This window comes from Ranitomeya variabilis, chromosome 2 (assembly GCF_051348905.1).
Source record: "Ranitomeya variabilis isolate aRanVar5 chromosome 2, aRanVar5.hap1, whole genome shotgun sequence".
Classification (NCBI taxonomy): Eukaryota; Metazoa; Chordata; class Amphibia; order Anura; family Dendrobatidae; genus Ranitomeya; species Ranitomeya variabilis.
Genome location: NC_135233.1, coordinates 903,218,107 through 903,244,929, shown reverse-complemented (window position 1 = coordinate 903,244,929; position 26,823 = coordinate 903,218,107). Strand labels below are relative to the sequence as shown.

Below are 26,823 nucleotides of genomic sequence, written 5' to 3'. Positions count from 1 at the left end.
TTAACATCCAATATTCTGTCATTGGAAAGTCTTATATAGTCTCAAATCCTTCAATCTGTGTGTAACTAGCTAGCTGTTGTCATAGGTTCTAGCTTTTCTTTTTTTTGTATTCATTTTTTCATTCTACTTCTTACATTCGCTACAGCCATGTATAAAAGGTCATTTGTTTTGTGCACATCTGCAGAAAATATTCCCTCGTTTGACTTTTCAAAAATGCTAGTGGGGATTAGTACAATGTTGGGTATTAAAACATCTCCCAGTTTATTAAAATCTTTGTCCTGGACTAGTATAAACTGTTATTAAGTGGTAATCCCTAAGAACCACAAAATACTATAGCACACAGATCAGTCATTGTTAAGGTACCGTCACACTAAACGACTTTATAACGATATCGCTAGCGATCCGTGACGTTGCAGCGTCCTCGCTAGCGATATCGTTTAGTTTGACACGCAGCAGCGATCAGGATCCTGCTGTGATATCGCTGGTCGGAGCTAGAAGTCCAGAACTTTATTTGGTCGTCAGGTCGGCGTGTATCGTCGTGTTTGACAGTAAAAGCAACGATGCCAGCAATGTTAAACATGGAGCTAACGACCTGTGAGAACGATAAGTGAGTCACCGTTACGTCACAGGATCGCTCCTGCATCGTTCTGGAGCTGCTGTGTTTGACATCTCTACAGCGACCTAAACAGCGACGCTGCAGCGATCGGATCGTTGTCTATATCGCTGCAGCGTCGCTTAGTGTGACGGTACCTTTAGTCTTCTACATTTATTAACTGGGTGGAGGGGAGTAGTGCTGCAAGTACAATAACTGTACAGTGTGTACTGGGGCATCTAACAGGTTAACATGAATTAATATTTGAAAGTCGTGCATGAGATGTCTCCCTATTAGAAATGAGTTAATGTATTTGAGCGGCGTTTAATTCCACTTGAATAACAAAACAAAATTGCATTCTCCAAAATGCTGTTTTTTTGCAATTTTCTAGTAGCCATTTTTTTGAATCTCTCAACCATCCAAAGATTGATAAATAAAAAAATATTCACCTTACCTGTCACCTTTCTGGCTCTATCACTCCCCACTTTCACCTGTCCAGGCCTAGTTGCATCTTCTGATCACCACCGCGAGCACTGAATTCTTGAACCACTTCACACCAGGAACTTCCAGCTCTCACAATGCTTGGGACACTTCTGCACTTCTTGCCCAGAACCATTCAGCACTCGTAGTGGTGATAAGAAAATCCTAAGATAACCGTTGAGTCACGGAGTACAGCGGAGGGCCTGGAGAGGTGAGCGATGAGGTGAGTATAAGGTTTTTTTTTATATATTACAATTATTATGCTATGGGGTCTAGCGAGACCTCACAGCATAATAAGGGGCACTCAAATGCGGAGAGTAACCTCTTTTACGAATTACATTTTCTGGCAAAATCTTTGTGAACAAGTGAATTTGCGAATTACATGATCTTTTCATCTATACTTTTTACGTATCTGAATGGAGCAGATTGTAGTTGTCTCTCAAGATACAATGTTGTTGATTCTTAGACATCTATTGTACGTTAAAGTGAATCTGTCATGTGACAAAATGACCTGCAGATATGGGTTAATCTGCAGGTAAGTAGCGTTCTGAGCTTACCCAGAGCCGATACTTGGACCCCTGCTTCCAGGAGGAAATACACTTTGATACTGCCTGTAGCATGCATGTTTTCTGTCATGGAGGATCCTTTAGTGTGGGTTCTGTCACCACTTTGTGTATAGAGAGCGGCCGCTGTAACCATGCCCCCGACACTGACCCGCTCAGTATTAGGCCTGGCTGTCAGTCAGTGCAGGGGGTCAGTTACAGCCATAGCTGTCTATATACACAGTGCAGTGACTGAACCCATACTAGTGCCACCCCCATGAAAGAAACCCGAACTTAAAGTGCCTGGGTTGGGTAGGTTCAAACACTTCTAACCTACATATTAACCCCATATCTACATGTTAATAGTGTTTTTTCATGTAACATGTTTTCTTTAAAACTTCTGGAGAGGCTCTACTACACTGCAAAACAGTTCATGCATTTTGGTAATACAGGAGTTTTAAAATTTGCCTATTCTAATTGGTTGGATTCTGGATGCACCACATATAGGTAATATTTGTAGAAATGTAGCTTGTATGTAATCTAACATCATGATGACCAGGGAAAGACCATTGTCTGATGAATATGTTGTTACTTCATGTAATTAGAACTTGAGGAATCACTGTATCGGTTGGAAAAAAATAAAGGAAAATTTTTACTAGATGTAACCAAGGGTCACACAGGTTAGTATCCTCTTTTGCCTTTAGAACCAAAGGAGAAGAAGACCCACTTCTCAATTTTACAATACCGTCTTTAAAGATCACATTTCTCTGAGTGCGCTGATTGTGTGCCATATGGAGGTTTCACACATCGTGCAACCTAATTCCAGATTTCTCTAATTTGATAGTGATTTTCTGCCTGAAAGATGTAGGAACCATTAGAAAATCTGTTTATATTTGTATTATAAATTAAAGTAGTACTTTAGTACATTCCATAGTGCAGAACCTGATGAGATCTCCTAGCATAATCTGCACAGAGCATTAAATTTCGGCAAAAAATATGGGATTTGTCGTTAAATTTACAGGCTTCTTTATCTCTGCAAGTCTAATTATGTGTGCAGAAGACTAATTGATAATGGCGTTCTCTTTATTGCTCATAGCTTTCTTTTATTCTAAAAAGAATGGCTTGCTTTGTAAGAAATAATTAAGTTTTATAGTCCTACCTGCACTGAGCCTTTTGTTGAACATCTTATGGTTTTACCAATTCAAATCCTGAGAGCAATTAGAAGCAGCGCACGTATTGTTCCCTAAATCACACACATATTGTCCTATTGCATTTTAACTTGTCATTGTAACAGCTGCTGGGGAAAGTACAGCTCTTAATATTTCAATATTGATGGGCCCTGGGTCCCTTCTGTCTCTGTTGCCGTGTTAACATAACAGTAATTGCTAATTCTTGCAAAACATTTAAGTTGGAAAGGTGCAGGCTGGAATGTTCTGTTCAGGTACATTTTTATCACTTGGCTGTAGACAAATGATCCTTCGCGGCTATTAAGTGAGCTGTACAAAGAGAGAATTGCTGAACATAAAAGTCATCCTCTGTTGATTATTGAAGTGACCAACAATTAAGGCCCCGTCTCACATAGCGAGATCGCTAGCGAGATCGCTGCTGAGTCACAAGTTTTGTGACGCAACAGCGACCTCCATAGCGATCTCGCTATGTGTGACACGTACCAGCGATCAGGCCCCTGCTGCGAGATCGCTGGTCGTGTCAGAATGGCCTGGACCTTTTTTTGGTCGTTGAGGCCCCGCTGACATTGCTGAATCGGTGTGTGTGACACCGATCCAGCGATGTCTTCACTGGTAACCAGGGTAAACATCGGGTTACTAAGCGCAGGGCCGCGCTTAGTAACCCGATGTTTACCCTGGTTACCAGCGTAAATGTAAAAAAAAACAAACAATACATACTCGCCTTCTGATGTCCGTCAGGTCCCTTGCCGTCTGCTTCCTGCTCTCACTGACTGCCGGCCGTACAGTGAGAAGTGAGAGCACAGCAGTGACGTCACCGCTGCGCTCTGCTCTCACTGTACGGCCGGATCTCAGTCAGAGCAGGAAGCAGACGGCGAGGGACCTGGACACCGAAAGGCGAGTATGTACTGTTTGTTTTTTTTGGTAACCAGGGTAAACATCGGGTTACTAAGCGCGGCCCTGCGCTTAGTAACCCGATGTTTACCCTGGTTACCCGGGTGCTGCAGGGGGACTTCGGCATCGTTGAAGACAGTTTCAACGATGCCGAACTCGTTCCCCTGATCGTTGGTCGCTGGAGAGAGCTGTCTGTGTGACAGCTCCCCAGCGACCACACAGCGACTTACCAACGATCACGGCCAGGTCATATCGCTGGTCGTGATCGTTGGTAAATCGCTAAGTGAGACGGGGCCTTTAGTCAACTACTCCCTGGAGTTTAATAGAGAAATTCCGAGCTCTGTTTATATAACTAAACTCACAAACGGGATAATAAAACCTAACAAAGATGATTGCAAATCTAGCAGGATTCACCGATTACTATAGGAAAAAAGTTATTAATTCTTTTATGATTGTTGGAATGTCAAAGTGGAAGTTTATAAAATAATAATGTCTTCTGCTTTTCACCGCTTACACTGTCGTTCACAATCTCTCTGTCATACACTACAGAGCCATGAGTGCATTATAAGCAATCTATGCAGAATCATACATAATGTGGCTATTCTGACACCATAATACTATGTTCCTAATTTACATTATGAAGAATTATGCTTAGATTTATTATTTCTGCTTAATGATTGTTCTTCTTAGATCATAATTTCGATGCAATCTATATTACATGTACGTAAACCGATTTTGTATAAAAACATTAATTTTATAAAGAAAAATGTATCCAGCATCATGAATCCACTTAAAATCTTCAGGCTCTATTTCAATATCCATACATCAATTATGTAAAATTCATACCTTTAGCCAAGATTATAATGAGTAATGCAAAGTTCACACATTTGAGAATTTGGATCAACAGGAAAATGAAAAAATGGTCTTCCAAACATGTCACCTAAATGTATATTATTGTATGTCAATACCGTTTTTTTATCTGATGTTGATTCCCAAATTAAGAAATCATAGCTGTGTAAGGAAAATATTGCTACAGTATGTGAACAGGTCAATCTTCCGGTATTCAGATAGATGATGATGAGGTATGGCCAAGATATTTGTAACCGTTAGAAGAATTTCCTGGAATTTACCATGAGCATAGACCTAAAACTAGTTTCAATTATTATTTTGCAGTTTTTTTTCTACTAGCTCATAATCTGAGCTAAGGGGCAGTATCAGACAAGCTTAGTGAAGGTGCATTTGGGAAGAGAGCCCTGGTCCAACTGTGGGTCCAAGAACCGAACTAACAGCTCTAAAGATATCTACTATAGATAAGTGGATCGATCCAATCCATTCCTGATCGAATGCAAGTTGAAGGTCCTGAAATTTGCATGTGCTCGCGAATTTGAACAATTAGCAATTTTATTGGTGAGGATAGTAAATAAAAAATGTTCAGCGTTATTTCACAACACTATATATTTTTTGCTCACTTCCATGTCGTAATACTCCAATATTATGAACGTACATACCACCCAAATACAGCTTTTGGGATTGTGTCTTCCTTGCACCTTCCTTTGTGAAAATGTCATGGCTTCTTCCGTTTGTACCATGTGTAGATAAACAACAGCAAGGCAGGCATCTGATACTGCAGTGTGATGTTTAATAGGCTGTCGGTTACCATCTCCAAAGGTTTGCAGTGCACTCTTAAGAGACATCTGAGAATTGTACACATTATTTAAGGGAAAATAAGAGCCTTTAAGGTACCGTCACACTAAACGATATCGCTAGCGATCCGTGACGTTGCAGCGTCCTGGCTAGCGATATCGTTTAGTTTGACACGCAGCAGCGATCAGGATCCTGCTGTGATGTCGCTGGTCGCTGAATAAAGTTCAGAACTTTATTTGGTCGTCCGATCGCCGTGTATCGTTGTGTTTGACAGCAAAAGCAACGATACCAGCGATGTTTTACACTGGTAACCAGGGTAAACATCGGGTTACTAAGCGCAGGGCCGCGCTTAGTAACCCGATGTTTACCCTAGTTACCAGCGTAAAAGTAAAAAAAACAAACAGTACATGCTCACCTGCGCGTCTCCCAGCGTCTGCTTCCTGCTCTGACTGAGATCCGGCCCTAAAGTGAAAGTGAAAGCACAGCGGTGACGTCACCGCTGTGCTGTTAGGGCCGGAGCTCAGTCAGTGTCAGGAAGCAGACGCTGGGAGACGCGCAGGTGAGTATGTACTGTTTGTTTTTTTTACTTTTACGCTGGTAACCAGGGTAAACATCGGGTTACTAAGCGCGGCCCTGCGCTTAGCAACCCGATGTTTACCCTGGTTACCCGGGGGCCTCGGCATCGTTGGTCGCTGGAGAGCAGTCTGTGTGACAGCTCTCCAGCGATCAAACAGCGACGCTGCAGCGATCGGCATCGTTGTCGCTATCGCTGCAGCGTCGCTTCGTGTGAAGGTACCTTTATAGTATCAAAATTCCTGGAGAAATGTTTCTCCATAAATTAATTTTTTTCTTAAAATTTAGCAAAGCTGGCAAATTCTGCTCATATTTAATATCCAGAAAGCTTTCAATTGTGGTCCGATTATAAGGACATACAAATCTGACCATAATACCTCTAAAATTTGTGAATCTCTGGATTATATTTTGTGTAATAATGGTGCAAAAAAAGGGAAGCAGTTACCATTACCAACTTGGTTGCTTCTTTATAGTCCACTGCTATGGGCAGGCCCAGACTGCTAATCTGCCATTTCGAGCATTTGCCCGGTGGGCCGTGGTGTGCCACCTCTTGTGGGGCCGCCAGCCTGTTTTCCCGCTGCCGGCACTCTTTAATTTTTCCTGGTGGTGAAGCATCATGGGGGGCAGGATGCACAGCATGCACATGTGGCTGGAGCCATGGCCGGCTTCAGCAATGTGCATGCAGTGGTGAGAGGGGGCAGCTCCTCGCACACAACTAAAAAGAGGGTGCATTACTTACATAGTGATTGCAGACAGCATCCTCCTCTTCTCTGTGTGCATATCTCTTCTGATCAGCCAGGAGCAGTAGGGGAGGATCATTAGCGTGCAGAGCAGCAACACAGGACAGCAGGACAAGGTGAGCGATAAGTGCCCTGTGTGCCCACTGCCCATGACTCCAAGTAACCTCTCCAGCTGGTTATCTGCTGCACTGCCCATCTCACCTTTTGCTGTGCTGAGATACGTAGCAGGGGCCAGGGGGTCATTTTGCAAATCATAAACATGGCAGGTTAGATTATGTATGTTTTCCTAAGAATCTGTTTTCCTATGTGTGTGAGCGTTCATGTGTGTTTTCATATGCGTGTGAGCATGCATGTGTGTTTTCCTAAGTGTGGGATGTGCATGTGTGCTTTCCTATGTGTGAGCATGCATGTGTGTTTTTCCAAGTGTGTGAGTGTGCATGTGTGTTTTCCCATGTGTGTGAGCGTGCATGTGTTTTTTGCAATGTGTGAGTGTGCATGTGTGCATATTTTCCACTGTGGGTGAGCATTAGTGTTGAGCGATACTTTCCGATATCGGAAAGTATCGGTATCGGAAAGTATCGGCCGATACCGTCACAGTATCGGAATCCAATCCGATACCGATACCCGATCCCAATGCAAGTCAATGGGACGAAAATATCGGAATTAAAATAAACCCTTTATACACTTGTAGGTTCATTCTACATGAAGGAAAACAACTAAGAATATTGTAGGATGTATTGGGGGACGTGGCGGAGATATTAAAGGGACAGAGGTTTAGCCCAATGTAATAGAATAGCAGGATTTTTTATTTTTTTTTATGAAGTTCGGCGTTAGAAAGAATTTGACTATGTTTTTTTTTTTTTTTTTATGTCAGATATTGATGTTTCACTACTTCCACGCCCTTCACCTTCTTTTTTACTTCTCCCACGCTTTCTTCTTAATTATCCTCATCATCAGCTTCTTTGACATCAACTTCTTCACCTTATTCATCTTCTTCTTCATCTTCTACCTATTATTTTTTGGGTTACATTGTTCATATTCTTTTTATTTTACTATTATCTTCATCATATTCAACTTCTTCATCATATTCTTATTTGTGACAGGCATTCCCGTAGTTGTTATCTATAAAAGTTTGAAGATTACACCTTCCGTTCTGCCTGTCACAAAACAGTTACATTTGTCCGCGTTCAGTTTGGCCTGCAGCATCAGGCTTTATCCAGGGGCACCACGAGGAGGAACGGACTCACCCCCATACACTGCTTAGTCTTCTTCTGCTTATAATTTACATAATATTTTTTGCTCTGATATTTTGTGTTATGCTTAATGTCCTTCTGCTCTTTGTTCTGCAGCCTCTTGTTCTTCTGCTTCTCGGTCTTCCAGGTCGTCGTCGTCTCCAGGGTCGTCGTCTCCGGGGTCGTCGTCATCGGGGTGGTCTTCAGGGTCGTCGTCTCCGGGGTCGTCGTCATCGGGGTGGTCTTCGGGGTCATCGTCTCCAGGGTCGTCGTCATCACGGTGGTTGTCGTCTCTGGTGTCGTCGTCATCTTAGGGGTGGTCTTCTGGGTCATTGTGTTTAGTCTCTTGAACTTGGAAATGTAGCAGAAGGTACAAGAAGGCTGAGAAAATGCCGAGAACCAGCTGATGGAACTGGAACTCGGATGGCTACCCGAAGGTCCAAGAGCCAATGGAACTACCGAGGACCAGCTGACGTTACTGGAACCCGGTTACTAAGCAGGAGGTACCTGTGCTGAAAGCACTACCAAGGACCACCTGACGTTGGTGGAACTCGGATACCCAGAGGGAGGCACCTAAGCCAAAGGCTCTGCCCGGAACCAGCTGACGGTACTGGAACCAGGATGGGGAGCAGAAGGTACAAGAGCAAAAGACACTGCCGAGAACCAGCTGACGGTGCTGGAACCCGGATGGGTAGCCGAAGGTCCAAGAGCCAATGGAACTACCGAGGACCAGCTGACGTTACTGGAACCCGGTTACTAAGCAGGAGGTACCCGTGCCTGAAAGCACTACCAAGGACCACCTGACGTTGGTGGAACTCGGATACCAAAGGGAGGCACCTAAGCCAAAGGCTCTGCCCGGAACCAGCTGACGGTACTGGAACCAGGATGGGGAGCAGAAGGTACAAGAGCAAGTGTCTGCGTGGCTTTTGCAGGACACGATGCCGGCTGCACAGCAGGGGAACAGCTGGCGGTGCTGGACCCCACTGACACATTGGCGAGGTGTTTTTCTCTGTGCAGCTAGCACATCTGGGCCCCAACTGGCGGTTTGTTAGAGCCCAGGGTCAGCAGGAGGAGGAGCAGGAGGAGGAGGAGCAGGGGGAGGGGAGTGTAGGCCGAAGCCTGCACTGGCGGCAGCTTGGGTCTGTTGTGTCTGCGTGGCTTTTGCAGGACACGTTGCCGGCTACACAGCAGGGGAACAGCTGGCGGTGCTGGACCCCACTGACACATTGGCGAGGTGTTTGGCTCTGTGCAGCCAGCACTTCCGGACAGCAACGATCGGTGTTGGAGCCCGGGCTCTGCAGGGGGAGCAGAGTGTAGGCCGAAGCCTACTTGAACCGATTTCAAAGGTCACCTTTAACCCCCCCTCAGGGGTTAGAAAGTAGAAGAGCCACAGCTTATGCAGCAGTAGTGCTGCACAAGTCAAAGGTTGCTCTTTTAATTTTTCTCCTTGCACACGCTGAATGAAACACGTATAACATTTAGCCCTTTATACAGTCAAACTGTGTTGGAGGCGCGAGTTCCCTTTGTAATGAGACGCAGCACAGATGTCAAGAATCCCACCTTGGTGCTGGGTGCAGCCTCCCGAGCGTTGTTATTTGCTGTACAGGAGTCTGCGCTGTCGTGTTATCCCCTGGCCTAGCGCCGTTAGCGCTGCCCATCTTCTGGCATCATGTAATGTCGGCCGGTGCGGTTCGCGATGCCCATGAATCCCAGCCCCGCAGTGTCTTAACATTGTTAAAACACTGCGGGGCTGGGATTCAGGGCCTGGCGCAGCACATATGTTGGCCTCTCACACTCGGGTCCTTACACCCGCTTCAGACTGTGCGGCGTCATCTGATCCCTTATCGCATGCCACGGCCATGAAGCCGCACAGTCCGAAGAAGGCGGAAGGAGAGGAGGGATAGGCGAACTGATGCACTGATCCTGCCCATGAATCACACCCTCGCAGTCCCAATAAATAAGACACCGAGGGGCGTTGTGTGGGTCAGGGCGGCCGCAGAGGCGCAGGCAGCCAAACAATGATGCCAGAAGACGGGCAGCGCTACCAAGGGGGTTGCAGCGTGTCATTACAAAGGAAAGTCACACCACCGGGACGGTTAAATGGTCACACAGAGGACACATTTCAGACGTGTTTTCAGTTCCACATGTGCGAGGAGAATACGTTTCTGAGCCACCTTGCACACATGCAGCATTACCGCTGTACAAGGTGGCTGGATAACGTAAAAACGCCTGGGGGAGGGGGGACAGGTTCCCTTCAATTTCAGTTCTTGTGTCTGCGTGGCTTTTGCAGGACACGTTGCCGGCTGCACAGCAGGGGAACAGCTGGCGGTGCTGGACCCCACTGACACATTGGCTGGTGTTTTTCTCTGTGCAGCTAGCACATCTGGGCCCCAACTGGCGGTCTGTTAGAGCCCAGGGACAGCAGGAGGAGGAGCAGGAGGAGGAGGAGCAGGGGGAGGGGAGTGTAGGCCGAAGCCTGCACTGGCGGCAGCTTTGGGTCTGTTGTGTCTGCGTGGCTTTTGCAGGACACGTTGCCGGCTACACAGCAGGGGAACAGCTGGCGGTGCTGGACCCCACTGACACATTGGCGAGGTGTTTGGCTCTGTGCAGCCAGCACTTCCGGACAGCAACGATCGGTGTTGGAGCCCGGGCTCTGCAGGGGGAGCAGAGTGTAGGCCGAAGCCTACTTGAACCGATTTCAAAGGTCACCTTTAACCCCCCCTCAGGGGTTAGAAAGTAGAAGAGCCACAGCTTATGCAGCAGTAGTGCTGCACAAGTCAAAGGTTGCTCTTTTAATTTTTCTCCTTGCACACGCTGAATGAAACACGTATAACATTTAGCCCTTTATACAGTCAAACTGTGTTGGAGGCGCGAGTTCCCTTTGTAATGAGACGCAGCACAGATGTCAAGAATCCCACCTTGGTGCTGGGTGCAGCCTCCCGAGCGTTGTTATTTGCTGTACAGGAGTCTGCGCTGTCGTGTTATCCCCTGGCCTAGCGCCGTTAGCGCTGCCCATCTTCTGGCATCATGTAATGTCGGCCGGTGCGGTTCGCGATGCCCATGAATCCCAGCCCCGCAGTGTCTTAACATTGTTAAAACACTGCGGGGCTGGGATTCAGGGCCTGGCGCAGCACATATGTTGGCCTCTCACACTCGGGTCCTTACACCCGCTTCAGACTGTGCGGCGTCATCTGATCCCTTATCGCATGCCACGGCCATGAAGCCGCACAGTCCGAAGAAGGCGGAAGGAGAGGAGGGACAGGCGAACTGATGCACTGATCCTGCCCATGAATCACACCCTCGCAGTCCCAATAAATAAGACACCGAGGGGCGTTGTGTGGGTCAGGGCGGCCGCAGAGGCGCAGGCAGCCAAACAATGATGCCAGAAGACGGGCAGCGCTACCAAGGGGGTTGCAGCGTGTCATTACAAAGGAAAGTCACACCACCGGGACGGTTAAATGGTCACACAGAGGACACATTTCAGACGTGTTTTCAGTTCCACATGTGCGAGGAGAATACGTTTCTGAGCCACCTTGCACACATGCAGCATTACCGCTGTACAAGGTGGCTGGATAACGTAAAAACGCCTGGGGGAGGGGGGACAGGTTCCCTTCAATTTCAGTTCTTGTGTCTGCGTGGCTTTTGCAGGACACGTTGCCGGCTGCACAGCAGGGGAACAGCTGGCGGTGCTGGACCCCACTGACACATTGGCTGGTGTTTTTCTCTGTGCAGCTAGCACATCTGGGCCCCAACTGGCGGTGTGTTAGAGCCCAGGGACAGCAGGAGGAGGAGCAGGAGGAGGAGGAGCAGGGGGAGGGGAGTGTAGGCCGAAGCCTGCACTGGCGGCAGCTTTGGGTCTGTTGTGTCTGCGTGGCTTTTGCAGGACACGTTGCCGGCTACACAGCAGGGGAACAGCTGGCGGTGCTGGACCCCACTGACACATTGGCGAGGTGTTTGGCTCTGTGCAGCCAGCACTTCCGGACAGCAACTAGCGTTGTTGTAGCCCGGGCTCTGCAGGTGGAGCAGAGTGTAGGCCGAAGCCTAATTGAACCGATTTCAAAAGTCACCTTTAACCCCCCCTCAGGGGTTAGAAAGTAGAAGAGCCACAGCTTATGCAGCAGCAGTGCTGCGCAAGTCAAAGGTTGCTCTTGTAATTTTTCTCCTTGCACAAGCTGAATGGAACACGTATAACATTCAGCCCTTTATACAGTCAAACTGTGTTGGAGGCGCGAGTTCCCTTTGTAATGAGACGCAGCACAGATGTCAAGAATCCCACCTTGGTGCTGGGTGCAGCCTCCCGAGCGTTGTTATTTGCTGTACAGGAGTCTGCGCTGTCGTGTTATCCCCTGGCCTAGCGCCGTTAGCGCTGCCCATCTTCTGGCATCATGTAATGTCGGCCGGTGCGGTTCGCGATGCCCATGAATCCCAGCCCCGCAGTGTCTTAACATTGTTAAAACACTGCGGGGCTGGGATTCAGGGCCTGGCGCAGCACATATGTTGGCCTCTCACACTCGGGTCCTTACACCCGCTTCAGACTGTGCGGCGTCATCTGATCCCTTATCGCATGCCACGGCCATGAAGCCGCACAGTCCGAAGAAGGCGGAAGGAGAGGAGGGACAGGCGAACTGATGCACTGATCCTGCCCATGAATCACACCCTCGCAGTCCCAATAAATAAGACACCGAGGGGCGTTGTGTGGGTCAGGGCGGCCGCAGAGGCGCAGGCAGCCAAACAATGATGCCAGAAGACGGGCAGCGTTACCAAGGAGCTTGTTGCGTGTGTCAATACAAAGTCAAATCACACCTGAGGGACGTTTTAATGGTCACAGAGGACACATTTTAGACGTGTTCACTTCAACATGGGCAAGGAGAATAAGTTTCTGAGCCACCTTGAACACATGCAGCATTACTGCTGTTCAAGGTAGCTGTAAAACATAGAAACACCTGGGGGAGGGGGGACAGGTTCCCTTCAATTTCAGTTCTTGTGTCTGCGTGGCGGTCGCAGGACACGTTGCCGGCTACACAGCAGGGGAACAGCTGGCGGTGCTGAACCCCACTGACACATTGGCTGGTGTTTTTCTCTGTGCAGCTAGCACATCTGGGCAAAAACTGGCGGTGTTAGAGCCCAGGGTCAGCAGGAGGAGCAGGGGGAGCGGAGTGTAGGCCGAAGCCTGCACTCGAGCAAGTTGAAAGGAAACCTTTAACCCCCCCCCCCCCCCAGGCGTTTGTAGCTGAAAGAGCCATTGTGTACAGCACTAATGCTGGAAAAGGTAAACTTAGCTCTTTTAATTATGGTCCTTGTACATGCGGAACCTAACATTTATGAAATGTGTCTCCTCACAGCGTTAAACCGTCCGGTAGGTGGAACTTTCCTTTGTCGTGTGACGCAGCACAGCCATCATTTTTACCCCCTTGGCGCCGTGCGCCCCCTCCTCAGCGTTGTTTGAATCTGTCCCGGAGCCTGCGCTGTTAGGTTAGCCCTTGGCCATGCACACATGTTGCGCTGCCCGTCTTCTGACCTCATTTGGTGTCAGGCTGGCTGCGCCTGTGCGGGTGCGCTGGCCGAGATCCCGCCTCGCAGTGTCGTCTAATGTAATCCCACCGCGGGCCTGTGATCCGTGCCCGTGCGCAGTGCATATCCTCTCCTCTCACTCCCCTCCCTACGGCTTTTTCAGACTGTGCGGTGTCACGGCCGTGGCATGCTATTAGGGACCAGCTGACATTCAGCATGTGCAAGGAGCATCACGAAAAGAGGCACTTTTTCCCTTTGCATCATTACTGCTGCACAAGGTGGCTCCTTCAGTAACAAACGCCTGGGGGGGGGGGGGGTCAGGTTCCCTTACATTTAACTTGTTGTGTCTGCGTGGCGGTCGCAGTACACGTTGCCGTATACACAGCAGGGGAACAGCTGGCGGTGCTGAACCCCACTAACACATTGGCGAGGTGTTTGGCTCTGTGCGTACAGCACTTCTGGACGGCAACTAGCGGTGTTGGAGCCCAGGGACACGTGGAGGAGGAGGAGGTTGGAGGAGGTTGGAGGAGGTAGGAGGGATTGCCACACACACAGCAGGGGAACAGCTGACGTTACTGAACCCCAATAACAGAGGAGGGACTGTTGACTGTGCGTACAGCACTTCTGGACGGCAACTGGCGGTGTTGGAGCCCAGGGACAGGTGGAGGAGGACGAGGTTGGAGGAGGTTGGAGGAGGTAGGAGGGATTGCCACACACACAGCAGGGGAACAGCTGACGTTACTGAACCCCAATAACAGAGGAGGGACTGTTGACTGTGCGTACAGCACTTCTGGACGGCAACTGGCGGTGTTGGAGCCCAGGGACAGGTGGAGGAGGAGGAGGTTGGAGGAGGTTGGAGGAGGTAGGAGGGATTGCCACACACACAGCAGGGGAACAGCTGACGTTACTGAACCCCAATAACAGAGGAGGGACTGTTGGGACTGTGCGTACAGCACTACCAGGCAACAACTAGCGGTGTTGGATCCCAGGGACAGGTGGAGGAGGAGGTGGAGGAGATAGGAGGGATTGCCACACACACAGCAGGGGAACAGCTGACGTTACTGAACCCCAATAACAGAGGAGCGACTGTTGACTGTGCGTACAGCACTTCTGGACGGCAACTGGCGGTGTTGGAGCCCAGGGACAGGTGGAGGAGGAGGAGGTTGGAGGAGGTAGGAGGGATTGCCACACACACAGCAGGGGAACAGCTGACGTTACTGAACCCCAATAACAGAGGAGCGACTGTTGACTGTGCGTACAGCACTTCTGGACGGCAACTGGCGGTGTTGGAGCCCAGGGACAGGTGGAGGAGGAGGAGGTTGGAGGAGGTAGGAGGGATTGCCACACACACAGCAGGGGAACAGCTGACGTTACTGAACCCCAATAACAGAGGAGGGACTGTTGACTGTGCGTACAGCACTTCTGGATGGCAACTGGCGGTGTTGGAGCCCAGGGACAGGTGGAGGAGGAGGAGGTTGGAGGAGGTTGGAGGAGGTAGGAGGGATTGCCACACACACAGCAGGGGAACAGCTGACGTTACTGAACCCCAATAACAGAGGAGGGACTGTTGACTGTGCGTACAGCACTTCTGGACGGCAACTGGCGGTGTTGGAGCCCAGGGACAGGTGGAGGAGGAGGAGGTTGGAGGAGGTTGGAGGAGGTAGGAGGGATTGCCACACACACAGCAGGGGAACAGCTGACGTTACTGAACCCCAATAACAGAGGAGGGACTGTTGACTGTGCGTACAGCACTTCTGGACGGCAACTGGCGGTGTTGGAGCCCAGGGACAGGTGGAGGAGGAGGAGGTTGGAGGAGGTAGGAGGGATTGCCACACACACAGCAGGGGAACAGCTGACGTTACTGAACCCCAATAACAGAGGAGGGACTGTTGGGACTGTGCGTACAGCACTACCAGGCAACAACTAGCGGTGTTGGATCCCAGGGACAGGTGGAGGAGGAGGTGGAGGAGATAGGAGGGATTGCCACACACACAGCAGGGGAACAGCTGACGTTACTGAACCCCAATAACAGAGGAGCGACTGTTGACTGTGCGTACAGCACTTCTGGACGGCAACTGGCGGTGTTGGAGCCCAGGGACAGGTGGAGGAGGAGGAGGTTGGAGGAGGTAGGAGGGATTGCCACACACACAGCAGGGGAACAGCTGACGTTACTGAACCCCAATAACAGAGGAGCGACTGTTGACTGTGCGTACAGCACTTCTGGACGGCAACTGGCGGTGTTGGAGCCCAGGGACAGGTGGAGGAGGAGGAGGTTGGAGGAGGTAGGAGGGATTGCCACACACACAGCAGGGGAACAGCTGACGTTACTGAACCCCAATAACAGAGGAGGGACTGTTGACTGTGCGTACAGCACTTCTGGACGGCAACTGGCGGTGTTGGAGCCCAGGGACAGGTGGAGGAGGAGGAGGTTGGAGGAGGTTGGAGGAGGTAGGAGGGATTGCCACACACACAGCAGGGGAACAGCTGACGTTACTGAACCCCAATAACAGAGGAGGGACTGTTGACTGTGCGTACAGCACTTCTGGACGGCAACTGGCGGTGTTGGAGCCCAGGGACAGGTGGAGGAGGAGGAGGTTGGAGGAGGTAGGAGGGATTGCCACACACACAGCAGGGGAACAGCTGACGTTACTGAACCCCAATAACAGAGGAGGGACTGTTGACTGTGCGTACAGCACTTCTGGACGGCAACTGGCGGTGTTGGAGCCCAGGGACAGGTGGAGGAGGAGGTTGGAGGAGGTTGGAGGAGGTAGGAGGGATTGCCACACACACAGCAGGGGAACAGCTGACGTTACTGAACCCCAATAACAGAGGAGGGACTGTTGACTGTGCGTACAGCACTTCTGGACGGCAACTGGCGGTGTTGGAGCCCAGGGACAGGTGGAGGAGGAGGAGGTTGGAGGAGGTAGGAGGGATTGCCACACACACAGCAGGGGAACAGCTGACGTTACTGAACCCCAATAACAGAGGAGGGACTGTTGACTGTGCGTACAGCACTTCTGGACGGCAACTGGCGGTGTTGGAGCCCAGGGACAGGTGGAGGAGGAGGAGGTTGGAGGAGGTTGGAGGAGGTAGGAGGGATTGCCACACACACAGCAGGGGAACAGCTGACGTTACTGAACCCCAATAACAGAGGAGGGACTGTTGACTGTGCGTACAGCACTTCTGGACGGCAACTGGCGGTGTTGGAGCCCAGGGACAGGTGGAGGAGGAGGAGGTTGGAGGAGGTTGGAGGAGGTAGGAGGGATTGCCACACACACAGCAGGGGAACAGCTGACGTTACTGAACCCCAATAACAGAGGAGGGACTGTTGACTGTGCGTACAGCACTTCTGGACGGCAACTGGCGGTGTTGGAGCCCAGGGACAGGTGGAGGAGGAGGAGGTTGGAGGAGGTTGGAGGAGGTAGGAGGGATTGCCACACACACAGCAGGGGAACAGCTGACGTTACTGAACCCCAATAACAGAGGAGGGACTGTTGACTGTGCGTACAGCACTTCTGGACGGCAACTGGCGGTGTTGGAGCCCAGGGACAGGTGGAGGAGGAGGAGGTTGGAGGAGGTTGGAGGAGGTAGGAGGGATTGCCACACACACAGCAGGGGAACAGCTGACGTTACTGAACCCCAATAACAGAGGAGCGACTGTTGACTGTGCGTACAGCACTTCTGGACGGCAACTAGCGGTGTTGGAGCCCAGGGGCAGGTGGAAAAGCAGAGGAACACAATGTAGGCCGAAGCCTGAGAAAGTCGAAAGGGAACCTTTAACCCCCCCCCCAAGGCGTTTGTAGCTGAAAGAGCCAGCTTGTGCAGCACAAAAGATGCAAAAGGAAAAGGTGGCTCTTTTCATCATGCTCCTTGCAAACACAGAACTAAACACTTATAAAATGTGTCCCCTGAAGCCGTGAAACCGTCCCGGAGGTGGGACTTTCCTTCGTAATATGACGCAGCACAGCCATCATTACTACCCCCCCGCCGCCGTGCCCCGGCTCCTCAGCGTTGTTTGATTCCGTCCCGGAGCCTGCGCTGTTATGTTATCCCGTGGCCAGGCACACTTAGCGCTGCCCATCTTCTGACATCATTTGGTGTCAGGCTGGCTGCGCCTGTGCGGCCGCGCTGGCCGAGAGCCCGCCTCGCAGTGTCTTCTGATGTAATCCCACTGGGGGCCTGGGATCCATGGCCATGCGCAGTGCATATCCTCGCCTCTCACTCCCCTCCCTACGGCTTCTTTTCCAGACTGTGCGGTGTCACGGCCGTGGCATGCTATTAGGGACCAGCTGACACCGAACAGTCTGAAGAAGCCATAGGGAGATGAGTGAGAGGTGGAGGTTCAGATATGCACTGCGCATGTCCATAGATCCCAGGCCCCCAGTGGGATTAAATCAGAAGACACTGCGAGGCGGGCTCTCGGCCAGCGTGGCCGCACAGGCGCAGCCAGCCTGACACCAAATGATGCCAGAAGACGGGCAGCGCTAAGTGTGCCTGGCCACGGGATAACATAACAGCGCAGGCTCCGGGACGGAATCAAACAACGCTGAGGAGCCGGGGCGCGGCGCCGGGGGGGTAGGAATGACGGCTGTGCTGCGTCATATTACGAAGGAAAGTCCCACCTCCGGGACGGTTTTACGGTATCAGTGGACACATTTTATAAGTGTTAAGTTTTGCGTGTGCAAGGAGCAAAACCAAAATAGCTACCTTTTTCCTTGTGCAGCATTACTGCTGCACAAGGTGGCTCTTTCAGTAACAAACGCCTTGGGGGGGGGGGGACAGATTCCCTTACATTTCAGTTGTTGTGTCAGCGTGGCGGTCGCATGACACATTGCCGGCTACACAGCTGGGGATCAGCTGACGTTACTGAAACCCAATAACACTGGGTCGTATGTTTTGACTGTGCAGACGGCACGTCTGAGCCTCAACTGGCGGTGTTGGAGCCCAGGAATTTAAGTTCAGGTGGTAGAAAGATGAACACAACAGGAGACCTGGATAACGTATACAGTGACCTAATTATTTAATCAGGAGGAGGAGTGGCAAATTCCTGCGAGATCCAGGCCTTGTTCATTTTCAGGAAAGTAAGCCGGTCAACGTTATCGGAGGATAGTCGCATGCGACGGTCAGTTAGTACACCACCTGCAGCACTAAAGACACGTTCCGATAATACACTGGCCGCAGGGCAAGACAGCACCTCCAATGCATACTGGCTTAGCTCTGGCCATGTATCCAGCTTTGAGACCCAAAACTTGAAAGGGGAAGAGCCGTCTGGGAGTACAGCAAGAGGGCAAGACATGTAGTCTGTCACCATCTGACGGAACCGTTGCCTCCTGCTGACTGGAGCCGTCTGTGATGGTGTAGACTTTTGTGGGGGGCACACAAAACTGTGCCACAGTTGGGCCATACTGGTCTTGCCTTGGGCAGAGGCACTGCTTCTGCTCCCTCTTTGTGCAGAGCCTCCACCACTGCCTGGACGCACTGAGCTGCTTTGGAATGCAGTAGCAGCACTTCTCTCAGTTGGAATGGAGAAGATGATGGAACTGACCAGTGTGTCTTGGTACTCCCGCATTTTTCGCTCCCGGTTCAACGGTGTGATGAGGCTTTCTACGTTGTCCCGGTAGCGAGGATCGAGGAGGGTGAACACCCAATAATCAGACATGTTGAGAATGTGGTCGATGCGGCGGTCGTTTCTCAGGCACTGCAGCATGTAATCCACCATGTGCTGCAGACTGCCAACTGCCCAAGAAACGCTGTCCCCAGCTGGAGGCGTGATCTCTGCCCGCTCGTCATCACCCCACCCTCGCTGTACACACTGAGTACTGGACAATTCGGGAACTCCCTCCTCTGGACGGATGTCTTCCTCCTCCATTGACTCCTCCTCATCCTCCTCACAAACTGTCCCCTGCCTACGCGTTTGTGAGGAACCACGTGGCGCTGACTGTCCAGAAGATGATGGAAGTGGTGAATCCTCATCCTCCACCTCTTCCACAACATCATCCCTTAGCGCTTGCAGTGATTTTTCAAGCAGGCAGATAAGGGGGACAGTCATGCTGACTAGTGCATCATCTGCACTCGCCATCCGCGTGGAATAATCAAAGGGACGCAAAACCTGGCAGACATCCTTCATAGTGGCCCACTCTGTGGTTGTGAAGTCTGTACGGCGCTGACTGCGACTTTTTTGCGCCTGATACAGCTGATACTCCATTACAGCTTGCTGCTGCTCACACAACCGCTCCAACATATGTAACGTGGAATTCCACCTGGTAGGTAGGTCACATATGATGCGATGTTCCGGCAGGCGGTGTCGGCGCTGCAGAGCCGCAATGCGCGCTTTTGCCGTGCTGGAACGCCGCAAGTGAGCACACTCTAGGCGGACCTTGTGCAGCAGTGCATCAAGATCCGGATAGTCCCTCAAAAAACTCTGCACGACCAAATTGAGCACATGTGCCAGACATGGGATGTGAGTGAGGTTGCCGAGGCCCAGGGCTGCCACCAGATTTCGGCCATTATCACACACTACCATGCCTGGCTGGAGATTCGCTGGCTCAAACCACACATCGCTCTCCTGCTTGATGGCATTCCAGAGCTCCTGCGCTGTGTGGCTACGATTCCCCAAAAAAATTAATTTCAAGACGGCCTGTTGACGTTTGGCCACGGCTGTGCTCATGTCGGTCGTAAAAGGTACACGTTCATCACGGGTCCATGTGGAGGTGGACTGTGACGGCTCCTGCAGCGATGATTCTGAGGAACTGGTGTAAGAGGAGGAGTCAATGCGTACAGAATGGATTCCTACAATCCTTGGAGTGGGCAGGACACGTCCTGCGCCACTCGCACGGTCTGTACCCGGCTCAACTACATTAACCCAATGGGCAGTGAGGGAAAGGTATCGCCCCTGTCCATGTTGACTGGTCCACGCATCGGTGGTGAGGTGGACCTTGCTACTGACGGCGTTCAGTAGCGCGTGTTTTATGTGTCCCTCAACATGCTTGTGCAGGGCAGGGACGGCTTGCCTGCTGAAGTAAAAGCGGCTGGGCACACTGTACTGTGGGACTGCCAATGACATCAAGTCACGGAAGCTGTCAGTCTCCACCAGCCTGAATGACAGCATTTCCAGTGACAGAAGTTTGGCAATGCCTGCAGTCAGAGCCTGTGCTCGTGGGTGGTTTGACGAGAAAGGCCGCCTTTTCTCCCATGCCTGTACTACCGATGGCTGTAGACTGGGCTGGGAGTGTGTGGTTGACTGGGAAAGTGGTGCTGCGGGTGGAATGACAGCGGGTCTCTGGACAACAGGGCCAGAGGTTCTTCCACGGCGATCCTGGGAGGAAGCCGAACCAGCTGCGTGTGAGCTAGAGGAAGAGGCAACACGAGCTGAAGAGGTGGTAGCTGCCGCTGTTGGTTGGCCTAGCTCTTCAGTGTGTTTGTCTAACTCCGCCGGGTGCCTGTTGCGCACATGTTTCCACATGTTGGAGGTATTGAGGTTGGCGACTTTTTGACCTCTTTTGATTTTTTGATGACACACCTTGCATCTGACATAGCAAATGTCATCTGCAACTGTGTCAAAAAAGGACCAGGCACTGCAAGTCTTGGGAGCCCCCCTTTTGACTTTTGGAAGAGACATGCTCCTTACGGGTGCCAAAGCGGAGGCTGCAGGATCCGCAGTCTTCCCCCTCCCTCTCCCTCTTTGGGCCGTACGGGGAATCTCTTCCTCAGAGCTGCTCCCACCACCTTCCTGTCCCTGACGCCAAGATGGGTCAAGGACCTCATCATCTACACTACCCTCTGCCCCCAACTGCTCCTCCTGGGTAGTCTCAGCAGCAGAGCACGCACCAGTAAGTGGCACCTGAGTGTCATCATCAGCTGATGCGGCCTGCGAGGTGGTGACCGGAGCCACTGGCCCACCCGCCTCTTCAGAGGAAGACAGAAAAAGCGGTTGGGCATCACTGCACCCTGCCTCTTCTTCCATTTCTCCAATGCTGCTTGGCTGGCCCCCTGTTTCCAAGCCAAGAGATGATTCAGAGAACAGAAGTAGAGACTGCTCCTGTCCTGGGATCTCTGTCTGCCTGGGCAATTTTGCAGGTGGTGAAGAGACAGATGGCTGCTCTCCAGTGCTCTGTGTCTGAGAGGATGTGGCACTAATGGAAGTTGATGCATTAGCTGCCATCCATCCCACAACGGCTTCAATTTGGTCTTGACGCAGCAGCGGTGTACGGCGCTCGGCGACAAAGCTGCGCATGAACGACTGTTCCCTTGTGAAAGTGGGTGCTGATGACTCACCGGTGCCCGCAGCAGGCACAGAATCCCCACGTCCCCTCCCTGCTCCGCGCCCACGCCCACGCCCACGTGCCTTACTCACTGCCTTCTTCATCTTGGTTGACTGATAAAGATAAGCAGAAAAGTACTAACGGCTTTGTGTGCTTATTCCTGAGCAACTCCTCCTAACAGGTATAAGACACACTAATTTTCTAAAGTGTGGACTAGACTTGAATATGAGCTAATGTGGCCTACACAAATGTAAAGTGGTGTAACTGGTGTGTTTGGTGAACTTTATTATTTATTTATTTTTTTGGGGCTGAACTGACAACGGATAGAGCTGCAGTCACACGGAGACCGTGCAGACAGACGTAAACGGCGCTGCAAGGCCCAAAAACCCTCCTCTACTTTATCCTATGTAGTGTTTTTCCACAAATTAGCTGGAGACGGGTGGAAAGACACTAATAGGATTTTTTTAAATTAATTAGCAGCAGACTACACTACTTGAAAACAAAATGAAAATTGATTTGGCGGTATGACGCAGTGAACAACCCTGAGCTGGAGACAACCAAGCTACGGCTGCTCACAGACTACAGGGCGAGCTGCAGTCACACGGAGACCGTGCAGACAGCCGTAAACGGCGCTGCAAGGCCCAAAAACCCTCCTCTACTTTATCCTATGTAGTGTTTTTCCACAAATTAGCTGGAGACGGGTGGAAAGACACTAATAGGATTTTTTTAAATTAATTAGCAGCAGACTACACTACTTGAAAACAAAATGAAAATTGATTTGGCGGTATGACGCAGTGAACAACCCTGAGCTGGAGACAACCAAGCTACGGCTGCTCACAGACTACAGGGCGAGCTGCAGTCACACGGAGACCGTGCAGACAGCCGTAAACGGCGCTGCAAGGCCCAAAAACCCTCCTCTACTTTATCCTATGTAGTGTTTTTCCACAAATTAGCTGGAGACGGGTGGAAAGACACTAATAGGAATTTTTGGAAAAAATGTGCAGCAGCCTGCACTACTTCAAAAAAAAAAAAAAAAAGGACAGTATGAGGCAATGAACCACCCTCCCTGAACTGAATACAACCAGCTATGGATGGCCTATGTGGCTGCACTCAGACTAGAGAGTGGGCTGCACTCACACACACACACAGAGAGACCTTGCAGATCGCTGTGAAAACAGCGCTACAAGGCAAAAGGAAGGTGATTAGTAGGTGAACACAGCGGTTGCTAAATTAGCCTTTGGAAAGCACAAAGAAGCAAATCGCTATCTCTAAACTGTCCCTCAGTCAGCAAACAGCGTCCTGTCACTAACTGAATTCACAGCAGAGTGATCGCAAAATGGCGCCAGCGACTTTTAAACTGCATCATGACATCATTTAAGCAGCCAATCACAGCCTTGCCAGTAGTTTCATGCCCTCCATGCTAAACAGGATGTGCCCACACTTGGAATCTTTCTCATTGGCTGAATTTCAGAATTTTGAATCATGGAACTTCCGATTCCGGTATCCGATACGCGCCAAGTATCGGAATCCCGGTATCGGAATTCCGATACCGCAAGTATCGGCCGATACCCGATACTTGCGGTATCGGAATGCTCAACACTAGTGAGCATGCATGTATGTGTCTTTTGCAATGTGTGAGCATTCATTTGTGTGTCTTTTCCAATGTGTGTGTTTTGCAATGTGTGTGAGCATGTAAGAATGTGTTTTCCTATGTGTGTGAGCGTTCAGGTGTGTTTTCCTAAGTGTGTGATGTGCATGTGTGCTTTCCTATGTGTGAGCATGAATGTGTGTTTTCCCAAGTGTGTGAGTGTGCATGTGTTCGTATTTTACAATGTAAACATTAGGGTGCCAAGGAAAAATGCACTTTGCAAATTGGTAAGTCTCACCCCTCAAATTTGTTCTTTTTGGCATAAGGATTCACCATGTAAAATATGTTGACAATAAATTTAGATTTACCACTTGCTCAAGGCATGTGAATTTGTTTGTCAGTTTGTCATCATATCTTTAACTGGATATACTTTTATAATTCAAAAAACATAGAATGGCAGTAAGCATTCTATTACAGTAAAATATTCATTATACAATTATGTACATGGTACATGTATCAGTACTTTGTTGCAGTAAGTTCAGTTTTTCACGTAAGTATAATTAATCTGATCAGTAAATGGCATAACTTACCATACATAACGCGGGATATGCATGACGATAAATACTAAACAAACATTTAAAACTGCAATATGATGTGCCATTGAGCAACTAGTAAATGATAACTAATCTTAAAAAAAGAAAATTATAAAATATCTATGACCAAAAAGGCACAAAATTAGGAGGTAAGACCTTCAAAAACTTGCTACTATTTTTTCCATGCATTTACTTGGCACCCTAGTATACATGTATTTTGCTGTTTGGGTGAGCATGCATATCTGTGTCTTTTTCAATGTAGGTGAGCATGCATGTGTGTTTTCCTGTGCGTGTAAGCATGCATGTGTGTTTTCCTATGCGTGTGAGCATGCATGTGTGTTTTCCTATGCGTGTGAGCATGCATGTGTGTTTTCCTATGCATGTGAACATGTATCTGTGTTTTCCTATGCGTGTGAGTATGCATGTGTGCATATTTTCTATTGTGTATGTGTGTTTTGCTGTGTAGGTGAGTGTGCATGTGTGTGTCTTCTGCAGTGTGGGTGAGCATGCATGTGTGTTTTCATGTGTGTGATTGTGCATGTATGTCTTTTGCAATATGTGTGAGCATGCATGTGTGTTTTCGTGTGTGTGAGTGTTACAGTTGGCGGATTGCACTAAATTAATAGAGAAGTGCAATTGCAACCCGGGGTCCACCATGAAGAGATGTAAAACTGCAGCTAGTGTGAGCAATGACGGAACACACAGGGAGCGATTGCTTGCACACACTGGGTTAAACTAAGTGAACAGCACATGAAGCTGCCTGTGTCACTCGCACACAGTAACGGAAAGATGCTCTGCAGTAGAGCCATGTTACTCTTACACAATAACAGAAAAGGTATGATGCTAGATACTGTACGATCCCTGTTAACCTCACAGGGGAAAGAAGCCCTGCCACAGGGTAAAAAGCAATCATTGGTCACACAGTCACAAAGCAAACAACAAACTCCTCTCCGGAGGTGACAGAATTCTAATGGCTAAACGCCAGCCCTGAATTCATGCAGATAATCTCCTCTCTGGAGAACCGGAATTCTAACGGCTTACCGCCGACCCTGAGCACATGCTGACAAAGACCACACTGATGCAGTGTCCCATACATGCATGTAGTAAGATTGATACTAGAGCAGTGGCTTGCGCCTCAGAGGACCTTTTATATGTCTAGGTCATGTCCAGTCGGACAGGATCTTGCTTGTGGACCAATCAGGAGCTGCCGCATCACCAGAGCAGCTGACGACTGACCACCAATGAGACGTCGCCACATCACGAACATGCTCAGTAAGGTGATTTCTGGACTTAATCTCCAGAGCATTCGCCCATCGCTGCCTACCACTGGTTACCATAGACTTGGCTAAAGAGCCAGCAGTAACCAGATGAACAGCACGGGCCTGAGCCACTGCTGGGACCGACATCTATGCTCAGCAGTGGCCAAAGCTGAATGGGAGACTGCAGATACAGGCAAGGCTTGGGATCTACCCTGTGCAGTGGGAGTATCTCGGTGCCTAACAGTAAGTGTGCATGTGTGTGTATTTTCCAATGTATACATGTGTTTTGCTGTGTGGGTGAGTGTGCATGTGTGTCTTTTGCAATGTAGGTGAGCATGCATGTGTGTTTTCCTATGTGTGTGAGCGTGCATGTGTGTTTTCCTATGTGTGTGTGAGCGTGCATGTGTGTTTTCATGTGTGTGAGCATGCATGTGTGCATATTTTCCAATGTGTAAATGTTTTTTTGCTGTGTGGGTGAGTGTGCATGTGTGTGCCTTTTGCAATATGGGTGAGCGTGTATGTGTGTGTGTTTCCCATGTGCGTGAGCATGCATGTGTTATTTCCCATGTGTGTGAGTGTGTAAGTGTGTCTTTTGCAATGTGTGAGCGTGCATGTGTGTTTTTGTGTGTGTTTTGATGTGTGTGAGCATGCACGTTTGCGTATTTTTCCAATGTGTACATGTGTTTTGCTGTGTGGGTTAGTGTGCATGTGTAAAAATATCAGGAAATTTGGCACATAGTGAGGGAAATAAGAGACACATCTGTAGATCGGACAGTTGGCAGAGAGCAGCGGATGGGCCAGACAGGTGAGTGGTGAATAGAGTAAACCTATTTTTTCTTTTGTAAACTTTTTCCAGCAGTCTACAGTTCAGTAAAATGGCAGCCAAATGTCTACTATTGTGCTTTAGATGCGCAAATCGAGATTACAAAAATTGATCTTCTCAAAAATGCAGATTTTTTTGAATATTGGAGTAAAGTTTAACTCCGTTTGAATAAATAAATTGATCTCTATTTGTATTGTTAATTCTTCTTGGAGAAGGCTTTTGAAATATTACTACCGTATATACTCGAGTATAAGCCGACACGAGAGCCGAGACCCCTAATTTTGCCACAAAAAAACTGGGAAAACTTAATGACTCGAGTATAAGCCTAGGGTGGAAAATGCAGCAGCTACTGGTAAATTTCAAAAATAAAAAAAGATACCAATAAAAGTAAAATGAATTGAGACATCAGTAGTTTAAGTGTTTTTGAATATCCATATTGAATCAGGAGCCCCATATAATGCTCCATACAGTTTATGATGGGCCCCATAAGATGCTCCATATTAAAATATGCCCCATATAATGCTGCACAAATGTTGATTATGACCCCATAAGATGCTCCATACAGACATTTGCCCCATACAATGCTGCACAAATGCTGATTATGGCCCCATAAGATGCTCTATACAGACATTTGCCCCATATAATGCTCCACAAATGCTGATTATGGCCCCATAAGATGCTCCATAGACACATTTGCCCCATATAATGCTGCACACATGCTGATTATGGCCCATAAGATGCTCCATAGAGATATTTGCCCCATATAATGCTGCACATGGCCCCATACAAATTTTTGCCCCATATAATGCTGCACATGGCCCCATACATATATTTGCCTCATATAATGCTGCACATGGCCCCATAAGATGCTCCATACAGACATTTGCCCCATATGCTGTTGCTGCTA

The 26,823-nt window shown here is 49.4% G+C and overlaps 1 protein-coding gene and 1 long non-coding RNA gene across 8 annotated transcripts in view; both read left to right on the top strand.

Moving 5' to 3' along the window:
- NLGN1 (neuroligin 1) overlaps positions 1–26,823 on the top strand; it is a 1,307,981-nt gene that overhangs the window by 668,464 nt on the left and 612,694 nt on the right. The window lies entirely within an intron of this gene.
- On the top strand, positions 1,744–26,277 carry LOC143808157 (uncharacterized). Its single transcript, XR_013221899.1, has 4 exons — positions 1,744–3,180; positions 3,994–5,431; positions 6,141–7,168; positions 23,257–26,277. It is a non-coding gene; the product is annotated as an uncharacterized LOC143808157 (long non-coding RNA).